The sequence below is a fragment of the Pelobates fuscus genome, chromosome 4 (genome assembly GCF_036172605.1).
Source record: "Pelobates fuscus isolate aPelFus1 chromosome 4, aPelFus1.pri, whole genome shotgun sequence".
NCBI classification, from domain to species: Eukaryota; Metazoa; Chordata; class Amphibia; order Anura; family Pelobatidae; genus Pelobates; species Pelobates fuscus.
This window is the reverse complement of record NC_086320.1, coordinates 383,095,467-383,115,157: the sequence shown is the minus strand read 5'-3', so window position 1 is coordinate 383,115,157 and position 19,691 is coordinate 383,095,467. Positions and strand designations below refer to the sequence as shown.

At 45.5% G+C, this 19,691-nt stretch overlaps 1 long non-coding RNA gene and 4 other non-coding genes across 6 annotated transcripts; all 5 read right to left on the bottom strand.

The window, feature by feature from the left end:
* Nucleotides 1-1,547: 1,547 nt before the first annotated feature.
* LOC134608193 (uncharacterized) lies at nt 1,548-10,774 on the bottom strand. Of its 2 annotated transcripts, XR_010090727.1 has the most exons (7): nt 10,734-10,774; nt 6,425-6,502; nt 5,708-5,778; nt 4,921-4,991; nt 3,303-3,373; nt 2,816-2,886; nt 1,548-1,679 (listed from the first exon to the last, which is right to left on the bottom strand). It is a non-coding gene; the product is annotated as an uncharacterized LOC134608193 (long non-coding RNA). The 2 variants fall into 2 exon arrangements; XR_010090728.1 differs by lacking the exon at nt 6,425-6,502 and having other exon boundaries at nt 10,734-10,767.
* Nucleotides 2,641-2,773, bottom strand: LOC134609518 (small nucleolar RNA SNORA9). Its single transcript, XR_010090806.1, has one exon. It is a non-coding gene; the product is annotated as a small nucleolar RNA SNORA9 (small nucleolar RNA).
* LOC134609515 (small nucleolar RNA SNORA9) lies at nt 3,129-3,261 on the bottom strand. The gene has a single exon (XR_010090804.1). It is a non-coding gene; the product is annotated as a small nucleolar RNA SNORA9 (small nucleolar RNA).
* LOC134609516 (small nucleolar RNA SNORA9) lies at nt 4,747-4,879 on the bottom strand. Its single transcript, XR_010090805.1, has one exon. It is a non-coding gene; the product is annotated as a small nucleolar RNA SNORA9 (small nucleolar RNA).
* LOC134609519 (small nucleolar RNA SNORA9) lies at nt 6,002-6,134 on the bottom strand. The gene has a single exon (XR_010090807.1). It is a non-coding gene; the product is annotated as a small nucleolar RNA SNORA9 (small nucleolar RNA).
* Nucleotides 10,775-19,691: the final 8,917 nt, after the last annotated feature.

Below are 19,691 nucleotides of genomic sequence, written 5' to 3'. Positions count from 1 at the left end.
CACATACACCATTACACCCAGAGCCAGGTCTATAGGCTCTGAATTAGGTGAGCAATTCTGTGTATTTAACCATCAATTGCAATGTACCTACATTACACTACACCATATTCAGTCTCCCTTTATATTTAAAGGAACAGCACCACTTCCGTGTTCCCTTTTAAACCACGTACGCCTGAGTTATCTGAGCCTGTCCTGTTGAGGCTCAGTACCATATGAGTGGGTCCATATATTTCTATCACCCCACTAATTTTTGAACGTATCACACGATTGCACTTTTTCTCTCTGCAGGTAACGAGTTGACTTGTGCCACAGTTGGAAGCGCGTGCTTGGCACGGGACTGCAGCGTCTAGGGTCGAGGTGAGGGTAGCTTTATATGAGGAGATAGTCAGAGGGGCAGGAGAAGGCAGGGATTGGACATGTGCAATATGTTTCGGTCCGAATTTAAATTCGGCCGAATTTCAGAAATGTGGCAAAACAGGAGATGGAGGGAAAATTAAGGGAATGATGACAGGAATACAACACTACCCCTAGCAGGGTTAGGGTTGTGGAAATTGCCGAAGTCACGGATTTCAGAAGTGCCAAACCGAATCTTTTGCCCATGCACATCCCTAGTAGGGATAGATGAGAGTTCAGAATGGAGATCAGTTGAGAGCTGCTGGAGGTCAAGAGAAATCAGATTCCTCCTGAGTTGAGGGGGTGTTAGGCTGAGGATATTGGGTGTGTGGGCACTCAATAACAAGTGATCGGGGGTGGTGTAAATCCCTCATGAAGCTAGCTAGATCACCTAAGGCCCCCTAAAAGATGGGTATACCGCATTAATTGCCTAACACACTCCAGAGGTATACTGACAGGGTTCACGTAATGTAACAGACGAACACACACAAACACTGACAGACATACAGCTACACATACATGCATGCATATACACATACAAGTCAAATTATACTGTTTTATAACCACCCTCCAGTTTACTACCTTTTGGGTGCTGGAGAGTGGTTTCCCTGATGTCCAGTCTGCAGCCTGAGGATGTTGGGAGTTGCTCTTGCAGCCTGAAACCCCTCCTCTCCTGCTTTCCCCCCCTCTTTGTCCTGACCTGGCCCCTTCCTCAGAACAGCTCCCCTGCGACTCCAATCTCTGAAAGGAAGTCACTCGTGGCAAACACTTCCTCCAAGGCTGCTGCCAAGTAAGGTGCCCAGTTGGGCTGTCAAAGGCCCACAGGACTCGATGAGGCCCTGTTGACAAGGGCCCTTCTGGTGGTCTTAAATGAAGAGTCCACCCGATGGGCCTTAGTGTGCCCATTTTAAATTGCTTACTGGGGACTGGTGGCCTAAACGGTGTTATCACTATATTGCTCCTTTAAAAAAAAAAAAAAATTAAATTATATTATATTACTAATGCAGAATTGTAACAGACAGGAGCCAGGTCACAGGACCCTCTATTTGTGGCTTAACACATAACTGGGGACTGTGCAAGGAGCACTGCAGCTTTATCACCACTACCGTCATACAGTAAGAAGACAGGCTGTATTAATACGTTTTTATTGACGAATCATGATTTCATACAGCAGACTCTATAATGAAGTCTCCATGGCGCTAGGCAGGTTCTGTGATTAGATCCACCACGGGTAGATATTCTTCAGGTTACTTTTAGGGCTACGATCTTTGGACACACTCCCATCACTGCCACAGAGGAGAAGACAGACATCAGTTACCGAGCAGAAAAAAATTAATAAATAAACCTGGACATACAAAGGATAAATAATACAAAATCTGTATTAACCGAGGACTACTGGGCAAATCTAATAAATTCACAAAGATTGTAACTTTTTTTTTTATTCTTAAAGGGTTACGACAAGCATCAAAATCACAACAGGTTCTTGTAGTACTGAACCATTACTTGGGGGTAAACTATTCTGCACAGACTGCCACGAAACTGCTTTCCAATGGGTGCACAGACACCAAGAATGGCAGCCGAGCTACATCCAGATTCCGCAGAGCTGCAGACGCCTGATGTCGGTATTGCCATTTATTCACTGTCTGCCAATGGATGCGTGCCTGCGCATGCTCACTCGGGGCCAGCTATTGAAAGTTGTTATGGTAGCATCAGCAGCAACATCAGTAAAAAGCACAGTTTATCACATCAACACGGCCTTTCTTATAGCAACGATTTTCGTAATTCAATTACGAAAAGGTAAGGTAATTCAATGGGGGAAAAACCTTCCCAAAAATGGAAAGCATTTGTACGATACAGAATTGCTTTTTTTTTTTTAAATAAAGCATCAACATTCTCTACAGCGTAGATTTAAACTAATACAAAACACTTATTTTTCTTTATACTGGTGAGGTCTGAGATCTAAACTTTTTGGATAATCTTTTAAAATGATTTAATATTTTGAAAGATGTGTTAATATTTTGTTAGCGGCAGGGAGAAGCCTCAAACTATCCCAAGCATGATCAAGCAAGCTGTGCAGGAATAAATCGAGGCTACCACGAGCCAGGCCAACTCCCCTCCCCCCTCCCCCCCCATCCCCTCCACCCACCACGAGACGGCACTAGGGTTTTATTAAAACTTTTTTTGGTGATGTAACCCTTTAATTAAAATTTCCTACACACAATAGGCTGCTGTGCAATAACCATCGAATAATGTCTGAGATTTTCATAACTTCCCCCCGGAGTGTCAGGGAGACGCCTCAAACCATCCCAAGCATGATCTAGCAAGCTGTACAGGAATGATCGAGGCTACCACGAGCCAGGCCACGCTGGAAAGCTTGCACAGGGGGTTCAGGCCACTAAAGAGTCCATGTCACTATACGAACCTTAGGTCACAAATCTCTTCAATTATGCAACAATGCGACCACTAGCCGTTTTTCTCCCCCCCATCTTCTTCCTGCAAAATAAATAAATGTTAGACTCACCTGAAAAGACAATAAACGTTGCTAATCCTTTCCACACCCGAGGACTGAACATGGCATATTGAATAAGCATCAATTAAAATTTAAAAACCTAAATATTTGTACATATTACATAATATACCTTTAATTTAAGTCACACACACACACACACACACACACACACACACACACACACACACACACACACACAATAGGCTGCTGGACGATGACCATCCAATAATGTCTGAGATTTTTATAACTTCCCCCCGGAGTGGCAGGGAGACGCCTCAAACCATCCCAAGCATGATCTAGCAAGCTGTACAGGAATGATCGAGGCTACCACGAGCCAGGCCACGCTGGAAAGCTTGCACAGGGGTTCAGGCCACTAAAGAGTCCATATCACTATACGAACCTTAGGTCACAAATCTCTTCAATTATGCAACAATGCGACCACTAGCCGTTTTTCTCCCCCCCATCTTCTTCCTGCAAAATAAATAAATGATGAGACTCGCCATAAAAGACAATAAACATCAGTAATCCTTTCCACACCCAAGGACTGAACAAATTGTAGGTGGCTTTAACCCCTTAAGAACACATGACATGTGTGACATGTCACGATTCCCTTTTATTCCCAGGGTTTGATCCTTAAGGGGTTAAACCAATCATGACAATTTGACTAATAGAATTTAAAAACTGCAAGAGGAAAATAGATTTACATATTAGATAATATATTTTTTAATGGGTATTCCAAGCACCATGACCATCTCAGTGATCTGAAGTGGTCATAGTACTTAGATACTGTAAGTTCAGTGTTTCAGTTTGAAAAGCTGCACATAAAGAGTCAAAGCACATAGCTGCCGTCAGAATCATTAGCCAGCCCAGAATAAGATTTCCAGGCAGACTCATTTTAAAGCTGTGTATACTTGGTATCTGTCATCACCACGCATAGCATGCTGGCATGAAACATCCAATGATGACACATCCCCTGCCCCCCCGGGACATCACTCCACCTACAGTGAGCTTGCTGGCAAGAAACATCCAATGATGGCACATCCCCTGCCCCTCCCCCCAGGATGCCACTCCACCTACAGTGAGCTTGCTGGCAAGAAACATCCAATGATGGCACACATCCCCTGCCCCTCCCCCCGGGACGCCACTCCACCTACAGTGAGCGTGCTGGCAAGAAACATCCAATGATGGCACATCCCCTGCCCCTCCCCCCAGGATGCCACTCCACCTACAGTGAGCTTGCTGGCAAGAAACATCCAATGATGGCACACATCCCCTGCCCCTCCCCCCGGGACGCCACTCCACCTACAGTGAGCGTGCTGGCAAGAAACATCCAATGATGGCACATCCCCTGCCCCCCAGGACATCACTCCACCTACAGTGAGCGTGCTGGCATGAAACATACAATGATGGCACACTCCTTGCCCCCCCCCCCCCTCCCCCCCGCCTCACACAGGACATTTCGCCCTCTACAGTGAGCTTGCTGGCAAGAAACATCCAATGATGGCACATTCCCTGCCCCTCCCCCCGGGACGCTACTCCCCCTACAGTGAGCGTGCTGGCAAGAAACATTCAATGATGGCACATCCCCTGCCCCCCGGGACGTCACTCCATCTACAGTGAGGGGTAGTGTGACCAACACAGGAGGGCTGGGCTGCATGAAGGACTTGAATCGAAAATACATCTGTGGTTTGTTTTATTTTAACTTTTCTTGGGGAGGAGGTACAATGCAAGGAAGGGTTATTTTAACCGAAAACAGGGTTTTATTAAAAATTAGTTTTTTGGTGATGTAACCCTTTAATTCAAATTTCCTACACACAATCGGCTGCTGTGCAATAACCATCGAATAATGTCTGAGATTTTTATAACTTCCCCCCGGAGTGTCAGGGAGACGCCTCAAACCATCCCAAGCATGATCTAGCAAGCTGTACAGGAATGATCGAGGCTACCACGAGCCAGGCCACGCTGGAAAGCTTGCACAGGGGTTCAGGCCACTAAAGAGTCCATGTCACTATACGAACCTTAGGTCACAAATCTCTTCAATTATGCAACAATGCGACCACTAGCTGTTTTTCTCCCCCTCATCTTCTTCCTGCAAAATAAATAAATGTTAGACTCACCTGAAAAGACAAACGTTGCTAATCCTTTCCACACCCGAGGACTGAACATGGCATATTGAATAAGCATCAATTAAAATTTAAAAACCTACATATTTTTACATATTACATAATATACCTTTAATTTAAATCTTATATACACACACACACACACGGCTGCTGGACGATGACCATCTAATAATATCAGAGATTTTTATGTTCCTTGCTACACTGTTTTTATTGGCTTACATGTTTTGTGTGTCTGTGCCCAACTAGGTCCACATGGGTGGCACCTTTGCTGTAAAACTTGTATAAAAGAGCAGCTGTACCATTAAACCTGCTGTTCTACTTCACCCTCAATCTAGAGTCCTGTCTCTTATTGGGGGAATCTGCTACAAGGGATTGCTTCATACTCCCTTACATAATCACTAAGCTCTTGTAAGAGCTAGTTCCTGCTTCACTCTCTGGGGAAAGAGGTTCACCCACTGGAACCTAGAGCCTTGTCGTAGGTCCAAGGTGGGTAGGAGACGGAGAGACCCCAACCAAGCTGCGGCGGTTACTGGGGTCTGCAGTGCCTATGGTGTCAAGTGAAGCGCTTGGAGCCCTCGGGAAGCACTAGGAGCATCCATCAACGGAGGTACCCAGTTGGGGTGCCAGGTGATCCGTTACAAGTGGGTTCAGGTCACTAAAGAGTCCATATCACTATACGAACCTTAGGTCACAAATCTCTTCAATTATGCAACAATGCGACCACTAGCTGTTTTTCTCTCCCCCATCTTCTTCCTGCAAAATAAATAAATGTTAGACTCACCTGAAAAGACAAACATTGCTAATCCTTTCCACACCCGAGGACTGAACATGGCATATTGAATAAGCATCAATTAAAATGTAAAAACCTAAATATTTTTACATATTACATAATATACCTTTAATTTAAGACACACACACACACACACACACACACACACACACACACACAATAGGCTGCTGGACGATGACCATCGAATAATGTCTGAGATTTTCATAACTTCCCCCCGGAGTGGCAGGGAGACGCCTCAAACTATCCCAAGCATGATCTAGCAAGCTGTACAGGAATGATCGAGGCTACCACGAGCCAGGCCACGCTGGAAAGCTTGCACAGGGGGTTCAGGAAGCAGATATTGTACATGTAATCCTCTTCACCTCCACCACTAAACTACATATCCCAGATAGCCTTGCTGGATTGGAAAACACAGGGTGGGCTAGGATTGGCTGAGTGGTTTCAATCACTTCCTAGTCCTTCTCATATAATATTCCAATAAAGTTCTCGCAAGCTGCAGAAAGTAGGCCACACCAGGAGACTTACACCTACCTCTGATACAATTTAATGATAAATTGCACTTGAATAGAATCTATTTCCCACATACACATGTCAGAACCCAGAACTGACCTGCAGGAGAAGGAATGATGGATACATGTCTGCCTGGTCTGTACTGGACATTGAATTCTTCATCCTTTAACTGATTTACTGTGAAATTAAAAACACAGAACAATAAAAACGGAACCAATGACCTGGAGATTCAATGTACAATAATATCCCTGCACTAAGCCCCCTTTATCCTGTGTTTTATCCCTCATGCCAGGCTTTCTTGCAGTGTGTCAGGATCTCAGTGCCCTATAACGTACTCCGTGTCCCATAATGTAGTGCCAGCCTCCCACAACATATGTTCAGAACTTTATGTCCCAGTCTGTATTCCCCCATACACAAGTCCTGTGCCAGTCTGGATACGCCATACACAATGTATCAGACTAGTTCCCCCCTCCCCCATACACAATGTATCAGACTAGTTCCCCCCTCCCCCCATACACAATGTATCAGACTAGTCCCCCCCCCATACACAATGTATCAGACTAGTCCCCCCCCCATACACAATGTATCAGACTAGTCCCCCCCCATACACAATGTATCAGACTAGTCCCCCCCCATACACAATGTATCAGACTAGTCCCCCCCCATACACAATGTATCAGACTAGTCCCCCCCCCATACACAATGTATCAGACTAGTCCCCCCCATACACAATGTATCAGACTAGTCTCCTCCCCCCCCATACACAATGTATCAGACTAGTCTCCTCCCCCCCCATACACAATGTATCAGACTAGTCTCCCCCCCCCATACACAATGTATCAGACTAGTCTCCCCCCCCCATACACAATGTATCAGACTAGTCTCCCCCCCCCCATACACAATGTATCAGACTAATCTCCCCCCCCATACACAATGTATCAGACTAATCTCCCCCCCCCCATACACAATGTATCAGACTAGTCTCCCCCCCCCCATACACAATGTATCAGACTAGTCTCCCCCCCCCCATACACAATGTATCAGACTAGTCTCCCCCCCCCATACACAATGTATCAGACTAGTCTCCCCCCCCATACACAATGTATCAGACTAGTCTCCCCCCCCCCATACACAATGTATCAGACTAGTCTCCCCCCCCCCATACACAATGTATCAGACTAGTCTCCCCCCCATACACAATGTATCAGACTAGTCTCCCCCCCATACACAATGTATCAGACTAGTCTCCCCCCCCATACACAATGTATCAGACTAGTCTCCCCCCCATACACAATGTATCAGACTAGTCTCCCCCCCCATACACAATGTATCAGACTAGTCCTCCCCATACACAATGTATCAGACTAGTCCCCCCATACACAATGTATCAGACTAGTCCCCCCCATACACAATGTATCAGACTAGTCCCCCCCATACACAATGTATCAGACTAGTCCCCCCCCCATACACAATGTATCAGACTAGTCCCCCCCATACACAATGTATCAGACTAGTCCCCCCCATACACAATGTATCAGACTAGTCCCCCCCATACACAATGTATCAGACTAGTCCCCCCATACACAATGTATCAGACTAGTCCCCCCCCATACACAATGTATCAGACTAGTCCCCCCCCATACACAATGTATCAGACTAGTCCCCCCCCATACACAATGTATCAGACTAGTCCCCCCATACACAATGTATCAGACTAGTCCCCCCATACACAATGTATCAGACTAGTCCCCCCCATACACAATGTATCAGACTAGTCCCCCCCATACACAATGTATCAGACTAGTCCCCCCCATACACAATGTATCAGACTAGTCCCCCCCATACACAATGTATCAGACTAGTCCCCCCCCCATACACAATGTATCAGACTAGTCCCCCCCCCATACACAATGTATCAGACTAGTCCCCCCCCCATACACAATGTATCAGACTAGTCCCCCCCCATACACAATGTATCAGACTAGTCCCCCCCCATACACAATGTATCAGACTAGTCCCCCCCCATACACAATGTATCAGACTAGTCCCCCCCCATACACAATGTATCAGACTAGTCCCCCCCCATACACAATGTATCAGACTAGTCCCCCCCCCATACACAATGTATCAGACTAGTCCCCCCCCATACACAATGTATCAGACTAGTCCCCCCCCATACACAATGTATCAGACTAGTCCCCCCCCATACACAATGTATCAGACTAGTCCCCCCCCATACACAATGTATCAGACTAGTCCCCCCCCATACACAATGTATCAGACTAGTCCCCCCCCATACACAATGTATCAGACTAGTCCCCCCCCATACACAATGTATCAGACTAGTCCCCCCCATACACAATGTATCAGACTAGTCCCCCCCATACACAATGTATCAGTCTGTATCCCCCCCCATACACAATGTATCAGTCTGTATCCCCCCCCATACACAATGTATCAGTCTGTATCCCCCCCATTCACAATGTATCAGTCTGTATCCCTCCATACACAATGTATCAGTCTGTATCCCCCATCATACACAATGTATCAGTCTGTATCCCCCATACACAATGTATCAGTCTGTATCCCCCCCATACACAATGTATCAGTCTGTATCCCCCCATACACAATGTATCAGTCTGTATCCCCCCATACACAATGTATCAGTCTGTATCCCCCATACACAATGTATCAGTCTGTATCCCCCATACACAATGTATCAGTCTGTATCCCCCATACACAATGTATCAGTCTGTATCCCCCCCATACACAATGTATCAGTCTGTATCCCCCCCATACACAATGTATTAGTCTGTATCCCCCCCATACACAATGTATCAGTCTGTATCCCCCCCATACACAATGTATCAGTCTGTATCCCCCCATACACAATGTATCAGTCTGTATCCCCCCCATACACAATGTATCAGTCTGTATCCCCCCCATACACAATGTATCAGTCTGTATCCCCCCCATACACAATGTATCAGTCTGTATCCCCCCCATACACAATGTATCAGTCTGTATCCCCCCATACACAATGTATCAGTCTGTATCCCCCCCCATACACAATGTATCAGTCTGTATCCCCCCCCATACACAATGTATCAGTCTGTATCCCCCCATACACAATGTATCAGTCTGTATCCCCCCATACACAATGTATCAGTCTGTATCCCCCCATACACAATGTATCAGACTGTATCCCCCCCCATACACAATGTATCAGACTGTATCCCCCCCCATACACAATGTATCAGACTGTATCCCCCCCCATACACAATGTATCAGACTGTATCCCCCCATACACAATGTATCAGACTGTATCCCCCCATACACAATGTATCAGTCTGTATCCCCCCATACACAATGTATCAGTCTGTATCCCCCCATACACAATGTATCAGTCTGTATCCCCCCCATACACAATGTATCAGTCTGTATCCCCCCCATACACAATGTATCAGTCTGTATCCCCCCATACACAATGTATCAGTCTGTATCCCCCCATACACAATGTATCAGTCTGTATCCCCCCATACACAATGTATCAGTCTGTATCCCCCCATACACAATGTATCAGTCTGTATCCCCCCATACACAATGTATCAGTCTGTATCCCCCCATACACAATGTATCAGACTGTATCCCCCCATACACAATGTATCAGACTGTATCCCCCCATACACAATGTATCAGACTGTATCCCCCCATACACAATGTATCAGACTGTATCCCCCCCCCATACACAATGTATCAGACTGTATCCCCCCATACACAATGTATCAGACTGTATCCCCCCCATACACAATGTATCAGTCTGTATCCCCCCATACACAATGTATCAGTCTGTATCCCCCATACACAATGTATCAGTCTGTATCCCCCCCATACACAATGTATCAGTCTGTATCCCCCCCATACACAATGTATCAGTCTGTATCCCCCCCATACACAATGTATCAGTCTGTATCCCCCCCATACACAATGTATCAGTCTGTATCCCCCCCATACACAATGTATCAGTCTGTATCCCCCCATACACAATGTATCAGACTGTATCCCCCCCCCCATACACAATGTATCATACTGTATCCCCCATACACAATGTATCAGACTGTATCCCCCCATACACAATGTATCAGACTGTATCCCCCCCCCATACACAATGTATCAGACTGTATCCCCCATACACAATGTATCAGACTGTATCCCCCCCATACACAATGTATCAGACTGTATCCCCCCCCCCCATACACAATGTATCATACTGTATCCCCCCCCATACACAATGTATCATACTGTATCCCCCATACACAATGTATCATACTGTATCCCCCATACACAATGTATCAGTCTGTATTCCCCTGCTACACAATGTATCAGACCAGCTCTCCCCCACTGTTACCTCTCTGCTGCTCAGACACGTGCAGAATGGGCAGAGCTCAGGGCTGCAGTGAGCTTCCTTCCGCCTGGATCGGCCCAATGTGTAAAAAAACATCTAGATGTACCCTATTCCCTTATAGCTGATATCTGTTTAAACTAATAAACAATAATTAGTGAATGTGTAAAATAACATTTATTTTTCCAAACAATCAGGCATAATGGTAAAAAAAAAAGTTATCCTGAAACCCCCCCCCCCCCCATTAACCCTGGGATGGTTCAGCCTGTAGAGGCTGCAGTACTCCGAACTGACAGCAGAGGGCGGTCAGCCTTAGTGCAGGTCAGGCTGATTGTACTGGCTCAGGCAAACGCAGGACTTTCTGTCTGTTTAACCATAATTATATTGATATTCAGTTCATATCTCCACTTAATATGTATTTATACATACTGTATTTATAATGTGTATTTATACATACTGTATTGCTTTCCCAGTAGATGTGTCAGTTTTATTTAATTTCCTATCAGATTAAGTCTTCATTTGAACCCTCTCCCGGTTTAAAAACATTCTTCTTCTCATTTTAGCACAATTACTGTGCTGGTAGTTTGTTGGGCATTTATTCATTTTATTTAATCTATTTATTTTCAGATCAAACAAAATTATCACAAAACCTACTGCACCACCTATTTTTTTTTGTTTGTTCAAAAATAAAGGAGGGCTTTTGTGTGTGACCCCCAATTATTTTCTGTATTTATTGTCATTGTGGGTGACCCCCACCAAAAACACATTTATTGCTACTCAGTTAAGGTGTACCAACACCAATATTAAAGTGGGTGACCCCCACTTAACTTTATGCTAATAATACATTTACCGGTGAATTCCACCTTCTGATTTCCTGGTGGTAACCCCACTCTCTATTTATAATATTGTGGATATACCTACTTTGTTTGAACCTTACAAATGGTTGCTCCCACTTGCTGTTATTACTACAGTGGGTCAACCCACTTATTATAATTTAGTGGCTAACCCCACTAACTATTTGTGTTGCCGCCCTTACAAATATCTCTAATCTCATTTGGGTGACCCCCATTCATTGCACAGTCTTTTTTCATTTAATTACTATAGTACTACCACAACTAAGCATGGCTCATTTCTACTATTGCGGAATCTATTTCCAAGGTGCTAGCAGCCTTCCATGACAAAACTTCTACCGAAGTTAACGCCACTGCGCGCATGCTCTCTGATTCTGAGGACTCTCAGCCTTCGGATCAGGAGAAGGTCACGCGCAAATGCCCCTGTAAAGGGGATAGTGTTTCTGTAGGCAATGGCAAGGCTCAAGCCAAGTCCCTTAAATTTACTTTCACTCGCCCCACCCAGGCTACTTTAGACCCCTTAGAGGGCTCAACATCTAATACAGGCAATGTGGTAGAGGATTACTACCTCGGCTTTTCTGATGAGGAGTCCTCGGCGAATGCGCTATGGGACCCCTCGTCGGAATATGACAAAGAGACATTTGTTGCCAAGAGAGACCCAGATTCAAATAACACTTTGTCCAAGGAACCCGATTCAGACACCCTTCTGGATGCTTTGAGCGTTCCCTTCTTTGACCCTAGGGTCATCAGACATCCACACTCTGCCGAATGGGCCCCGCCGGACCACATCTCTAAATTTGTGACTGCGCAAGCCCCTAGAAAAGGAAATCAGAGCTAAACTTAGAGCCGAATGCCCTCGGCCAACTATCCCAAATAAAGTGGCACTCATGCCAGAATTTGACCCAATGTTGGTGACGTTCCTCACTAAATCGGGCAAAGACCCTCGCAAGGGTATTGAGTAGGGTCTAAAGGCAACTCAGGACAAGCTTCTAGATATTGCTGGTCCCATTATTCAGAGTTTTATTTTGGCTGACGAAGCTATTACTAATGGATAATTTGATCCACACACGGGGCAAGAATGGGCCCAGAGGGCTTTATGCTTTTTAGGCAATGCCACTGTGGTTAAGTTCACGGAGAGATGTAAGGCGGCACTATACAAAATTGATGCTAAATTAGCGGATTTGAGTTCTCGAGAATTGGGACCAAGAGCCAATGGCTTATTATTTGGAAACTCTTTTATGAGAGATCTATCTAAACATGTGTCAGTCTTTGCGACCTTAAATAAAGCCCAATCCTCACTACACAGGGTATTTCGTACCAGAGGCCGAACAACCAGCAGAGCTGCTTTACGGGCTACAAGCCTTGTCCCACAGACAATTACTGGAATATGGGAACCACCCGACTATACCACCGACAGTTGTTCACCAACAGGGGATCCATCCGGGGACGTGGATCTGCTTCCCTATGCAGACGCACTGCTCCAGGTAATAAACCTTCCTTTTTTCAATGTACCTATAGCAAGTCGACTAACCCATTTTTTCCAACAGTGGGAATTGCTTTCACAGGATCTATGGATCCTACACACAGTCAAGGGTTTAAGAATAGATTTATTTTCTATTCCCTTTCAGGACCCACCACCTACACTGCTAACAATGTCAATTGCAGACAATCTAACATTACAAACAGAGTTGCACAAACTGGTGGCAAAAGGAGCGATCGAACGATCACCTTTCCCACATACTTTTCTCAGCAACATACTCCTGGTCCGCAAGAAGATGGGAGATCTTCGCGCAATTATCAATCTGAAAGATCTGAATCGCCATTTCAAGATGGAGGGCATCCACCTTCTCAGGGACCTCCTTTGCATGGGAGACTGGTTCTCCAGATTCAATCTCAAGGACGCATAACTCACAGTCCCTGTTGTCCGCAACCATCGGGCTTTCCTTCAATTCCTCTGGCAAGGATAAATTTGGCAGTCCACATGCCTTCCTTTCAGTCTTTGCTCCGCACCATGGTGTTTCACAAAATTAATTAAACCAGTTATAGTGCTGCTCCGATCGCAGGGGATTCGTTCCATCGTATATTTGGACGACATTCTGATATTGGCTCAGAATCCATATCTTCTCCGTCAAGAAATGGACATGACAACTAGGCATGTGCATGGGGAAAATTTTCGGTTCGGTTTAGCATTTCGCAATTCGGGACTTCGGCACTTCAACACTTCGGAACTTCGGCAACTTCGGAATTTCAGAACTTCGACATTTCGGAACTTCGGCACTTCTCTTGCAGCCGCTTAGTAGATAACTCCCGAATTCCCACGGTATTAGGGAGTTTTCTACCAAAAGGCTGAAAGACCTAAATTGGTCTTTCAGACAAATTTACTAATACTAAGTAAAAATTACTTAGTATTAGTACATTTTGCCCCTACTCGCTATACCGCGAGTAGGAGCATGTCTATTAAACAGTGAGCAGCACTGTTAAAAAAAAAAAAAAAAAAACAACAACTATTGCCCCCCCCCGGCCTCCACCTGCCGCTCAGGGCTGGGGCCCTTAATACTAATAAGGGGGGGCCTAATGGGCCCTATTAGTATTTAGGGCCCCCACCCACTGCTCAGGGATGGGGGCCAGGGGGAGGACATTAGGTCCCCCCCTTATTCCAATTTAGGGCCCCCACCCGCCGCTCAGGGGTGGGGGCCAGGGGGGAGGCCATTAGGTCCCCCCCTTATTAGTATTTAGGTCCCACCCCCTTATTTTACTGTAGGGCCCCCATCCACCGCTCAGGGGGGGAGGACATTAGGTGTCCCCCCCTTATTAGTATTTAGGGCCCCCACCCACCGCTCAGGGGTGGGGGTCAGGGGGAGGACATTAGGTCCCCCCCCCTATTCCAATTTAGGGCCCCGACCCGCCGCTCAGGGGTGGGGGCCAGGGGGGAGGCTTATTAGTATTTAGGTCCCACCCCCTTATTTTACTGTATGGCCCCCACCCACCGCTCAGGGGGGAGGACATTAAGTCCCCCCCCTTTATTTTACTGTAGGGGCCCCCACCAGGACATACCCTTATTAGTATTTAGGGCCCCCACCCGCCGCTAGAGGTGGAGTTAACCCTGCAAGGTAATTATTGCAGTTTATAAAATACTGCAATAATTACACTTGCAGGGTTAGGAGTAGTGGGAGTTGGCACCCAGACCACTCCAATGGGCAGAAGTGGTCTGGGTGCCTGGAGTGTCCCTTTAATTTTGGCATCTTCTCATATATTCTCTATAAATATGATATTATTTTCTCTCCATTTTTTTTGCAATATATTAGAAATTACTTTCTCAATAATATCTATTTTTTGGAAATCAAACAATTTATCATTGACTTTTAATTTCTTCTTAATTTTAATCCACATTGGTATAAGCTGATTCAGTACAGGGCCGGCGCGTCCATAAGGCGGCACAGGCGGCCGCCTTAGGGCGCACCGGCTCTGGGGGCGCAAGATTTCGGTGACCGGCAGGAGGGAAGCGCTCCCTCCTGCCAGGTCACCTTCTGGACCCCCGGCGGGCGGCAGCAGTTCTAATGAGAGGCGGCGAGGGAGCTCTAACCTGTCTGCTCTGCTCCCTCGCGCGCCCTGTGCTGATTCTGCGGGAGCCGGAATATGACGTCATATTCCGGCTCCCGGCATCAGCAGACAGCCTGCGAGGGAGCAGGGCAGAAAGGTTAGAGCTCCCTCGCCGCCTCTCATTAGAACTGCTGCCGCCCGCCGCACTGAAGCCCCACTGGACCCCAGGGACACATCCACACCAGCTCTCTCCAGGTAGGGAGGCTGGGTGGATATTTATTATTAATTTGTGTGTGTCTGAAAGTGTATGTGTGAGTGTGTGTGTCTGTGAGTGTGTGTGTCTGAAAGTGTATGTGTGAGTGTGTGTTTGTCTGAGTGTGTGTGTCTGTGTATGTTTGTGTGTGTGTGTCTGTGAGTGTGTGTCTGAAAGTGTATGTGTGAGTGTGTGTGGCTGTGTATGTGTTTGTCTGTGAGTGTGTGTCTGTGAGTGTGTCTGAAAGTGTATGTATGAGTGTGTGTTTGTCTGTGAGTGTGTGTGTGTATGTGTTTGTCTGTGAGTGTGTGTCTGTGAGTGTGTGTATGTGTTTGTCAGTGTGTGTGTGTGTTTGTCTTTGTGTGTGTATATGTGTGTCTGTGTGTGTGTCTGTGAGTATGTGTGTGTCTGTGTATGTGTTTGTGTGTATGTGTTTGTCTGTGAGTGTGTGTCTGTGTATGTGTTTGTCTGTGAGTGTGTGTGTCTGTGTATGTGTCTGTGAATGATTGTATGAATGTGTGTGTCTGTCAGTGTATGAGTGTGTGTTTGTGAGTGTCTGTCAAATCAGTGAGATTATGTTTGTGATTGAGTGTGTGTCTGTCAATGAATGAGTGTGTCAGATCAGTGAGTCTGTGTCTGTCAGTGACGTCTGTGTGTTTGTCATTGAGTGTGTGTGGCTGTTAGTGAGTGTAGCGTGGCGGAGCGGAGCGGAGTGCAGTACAGAAGCTTCTGTTTCCTGTACCTGGTCACTGAGAGAGCACTTCCTGTCAGTCCAGCCAGCTACAGAAAACTGAATCTCCTGTAGAGGGTCTGCTCCGCAACGCTACAAGACAGGTAGGAGGCATACCAGGAAGGGGAGTGTGACCGCTAAGAGGGTGGGGGGTGCACCAAGGGACAGAGAGGGGAGGGGAGAGAAAAACCAAGGGACAGGGAAAGGAGGGGGGAGGAAAGAGAGGAACACTAAGGGACGGGGAAGAGGGAGGGGCTGGTTAGGAGGCACATAGGTGAAGATGTTAATTTTAGAGGGGGGGGGGGGGCGGAAAAATGCATCTTCGCCTATGTACCCAAAAATCCTTGCACCGGCCCTGATTCAGTATAAATGATAAAGAATAGTTCTCTTTCTTAGTGCTCCAAATCAAGATAGAGAGATCTTCTATGCTGGCAATCTCTGTTTCCCTTCTTATTTGTTCTTTATTTAAAAGGGCTTTATGGAAAACTATCCCAGCTTGATAATAAGCTCCAATATCAGGGAGACCCATCCCACCTTACTGAATTCCATTAGACAGTAATGACTGTTTAATCCTGGGTTGTTTTCCCTCTCCAGATAAAATTAGCAAAAGATCTTTTAATCCTAGCGAGCCAAGGTCTAGTCAAGGGTATCATGTTGATACCGGAGAAACTGACGGAAGCCAAGCACAGAGAGATGGACACAGGTTTCTTCAGGAAGGAAGAGATTCTTTATTGGATCACCGATCGGGACTCAGAGGGACTAGCGTCACCAAAATACAGCAAAGTCTGAGTACTGAATACATAGAGTACATTCCTTATATAGCACTGTAGCTCCTCCCACAATTAACTACACCCACACATACCCTTAACCTATTTAATAAATAGAGTCTAAACTCATCCATCCGGTCTAACCACGTGGCTCATCTGATACAAAGGAGAGGGACGCGTAATTCCAGTTCTTACATTCCTGCACCTGGTCAGTACAGTGATAACAGTATCTTAGCTACGTGTAATTAACTAACTGATACTACAAACACATATACATACATATGCCTTGTGGCAATCTTAGCCTGCTAAACTTGTATTTTACTGGAATTACATCACATTCCCCCCTTTGATGCCTCTGATATTTCACAATTACTTGAGGCATCACTTAACCTTGGTTTGCATATACCTCAGGTTACCATGAACCAGACCAGACTTATCTTATGATGTGAATCTTTTAACACTCATCTTCCTGCATTGGTTCTCCCTGATCTAGAGCCTTATACTTATATATCGCCATTATCTGTGCAGCAGCCTTCCTCTCTGCTATACTTCCTATCAGGCTTTGCACAGACCTAACTACTAAGGGTATAAGACACGGTAGGAGTAGACACAACAGTAAAATCAGTAGGACTCCACCTACCACTGCCTTAAGCCCTCCAAACCACTCATACCAGCTACCAAACCAACTACTTGGATTATACCCTTTCCATACCTGAGTAGGCACATGCGCTAGTTTAACCATATGGCTAGTAAGCTCAGCTATTGCTTGCCCTTCGTCATCTATTTGAAGACAGCAATTGCTCAGGTTAAACTTCCCACATACACCTCCCTCTACTGCCAAAAGGTAATCCAAGGCTAATCTATTTTGGTACACTGCTGTCCTCATCCTGGTATTATGCTTCGCTAGAAGATTGAGCGCTTGTGATGTCTCATTTGTGATAATCTCAACCACCGCCTGTAATCTTATAATACGGTTGAGCATATAAATAGGGGTTCTATAACCAAAGGTACCATCCTCAGCCCACGTGGCTGGCCCATAATAATCTATGATACGCTGGGGAGGCCATTCATTATCTTCCCAGGTGCCTATCTCTAAGGGTCCCCTTTTCTTCCTATGATTCACATCATACACTTTAACACCTAAAGTCTCACCTGTTTCAATTGGTAACAAGAAGAAGGATGGTTTGAGCATACCCAACACACATGCCCCTTCCCAGTCCTGTGGCAACTCCGAATAGGCTTTCTTACCACAGATCCAGTACAAATTTGCTGGGGCTCTCCAGGTAGATGTGATGGATAGATCAAACCACACATCCTTTAAATTGGCGTATCTAGCAAACGGGTTTGATGGTTCTGAGACATTTGAAGCCGACCACCAAGTTGTATTCTTTGTATCATCATCATAAGCTTTTTGCCCTAGACAAGTTAATTCTCCTACAGAAGTATTATACATCATTCCTTTCCTTGCTATGCAAACATAACCTATGATGGAGGTCTTTAATCTCCACTCAGATTTACCTCTAACACTCAAATGATAATCGGCTTGTGTAGATATTAGTTGGTCAACTGCCTCAGAACCGGACATTACCTCCTTTGCTTCCCAAGGCCATTGGTCTCCCATGTTAGTACCTCCACACACATAGCAGTTGGTAACATTAAGACTACCGGCAATACTTTCAGCTAAATCGATGAACAGGTTTTTAGCATTATGGGGGATCTTATTATCTATACTCATCTCTTCGTAAAAGGAATGGTATACTTGATGAGTCTGGGAGGATACCGTATCAGTCTCTATTCCTATAAACAATAATGTCCCAGGATCTAAACCCGTCCCGTATATCTGAAACCCAAATAAATTTCCATACTTATCTAGGAACTTGTCGGGGTTATTAATAAGTATATGGACTGGGTTGCATTCCATAGACTTACAATAAGGGCTAGTCGGCAACTTAGTCACTATCATGTCTTTATCTACTGTCTGTCCCCAAGTCGCCCACCCCACACAAGACCAATATGGACAAAAGTTATAGTCTTTATTTGGGCATCTAGGACTCACATATTTATTTTTACTACTGGGACAAATATATTTATCATTAGACCCATACGTCCTCTCCCATCTAAGATCCCCACATACATTCCACGGTTTTCTACCACTTGATATCGCCTTACATGCATCAAATAGCAGAACACCCGAAGAATGTACGGATTCTAACACCGTTTTATTAATTAGGGTCCCCTGAGGATCTCCATTCCTGAGAGTCAACCAAATTGTACGAGGCTGATACTCCGGACTGAAGCACTTAGGTTCTCCTACTCCTAAATGGCACACACTATAGTCTATATTTAGGTATCTACATCTTGATACCTCTCCTTTACACTCGTATTGTGAATGCCAAATTAGGGTTTGGGATATATGGTTACCTGTTCTCGTAGTCTTAATGCATACCTCACAGCTAGGAGTGTCGGTACCTCTACCTTCCTGAATATAAAAACACATATAAATAAACACTATCAAAAGCACATCTTTCGCCGTCATCCTCAGTCTTCGTCCGTGCGATGGAACCTCAGCTTCCAGGATGTGAGGGCTGCAGGGAATGGAGTTCTGCTCATCTTCACAGGTGTCCCTTCGAGACTTTCCTGGCTTATACACTATGTGATGGTAAGCGGACAGGCATTATTATGGCCTTCTCACTCACACCTGTAACAATAAAATTTGTAATCCACAATAATTCCTCGTTACTCCGACTGAGTAGTACGTTTTAACCGGATCTTGCAGGGATTCTCTGGATCTGCTGTAATTTGCCAAGAATCGACTGCTGCTGG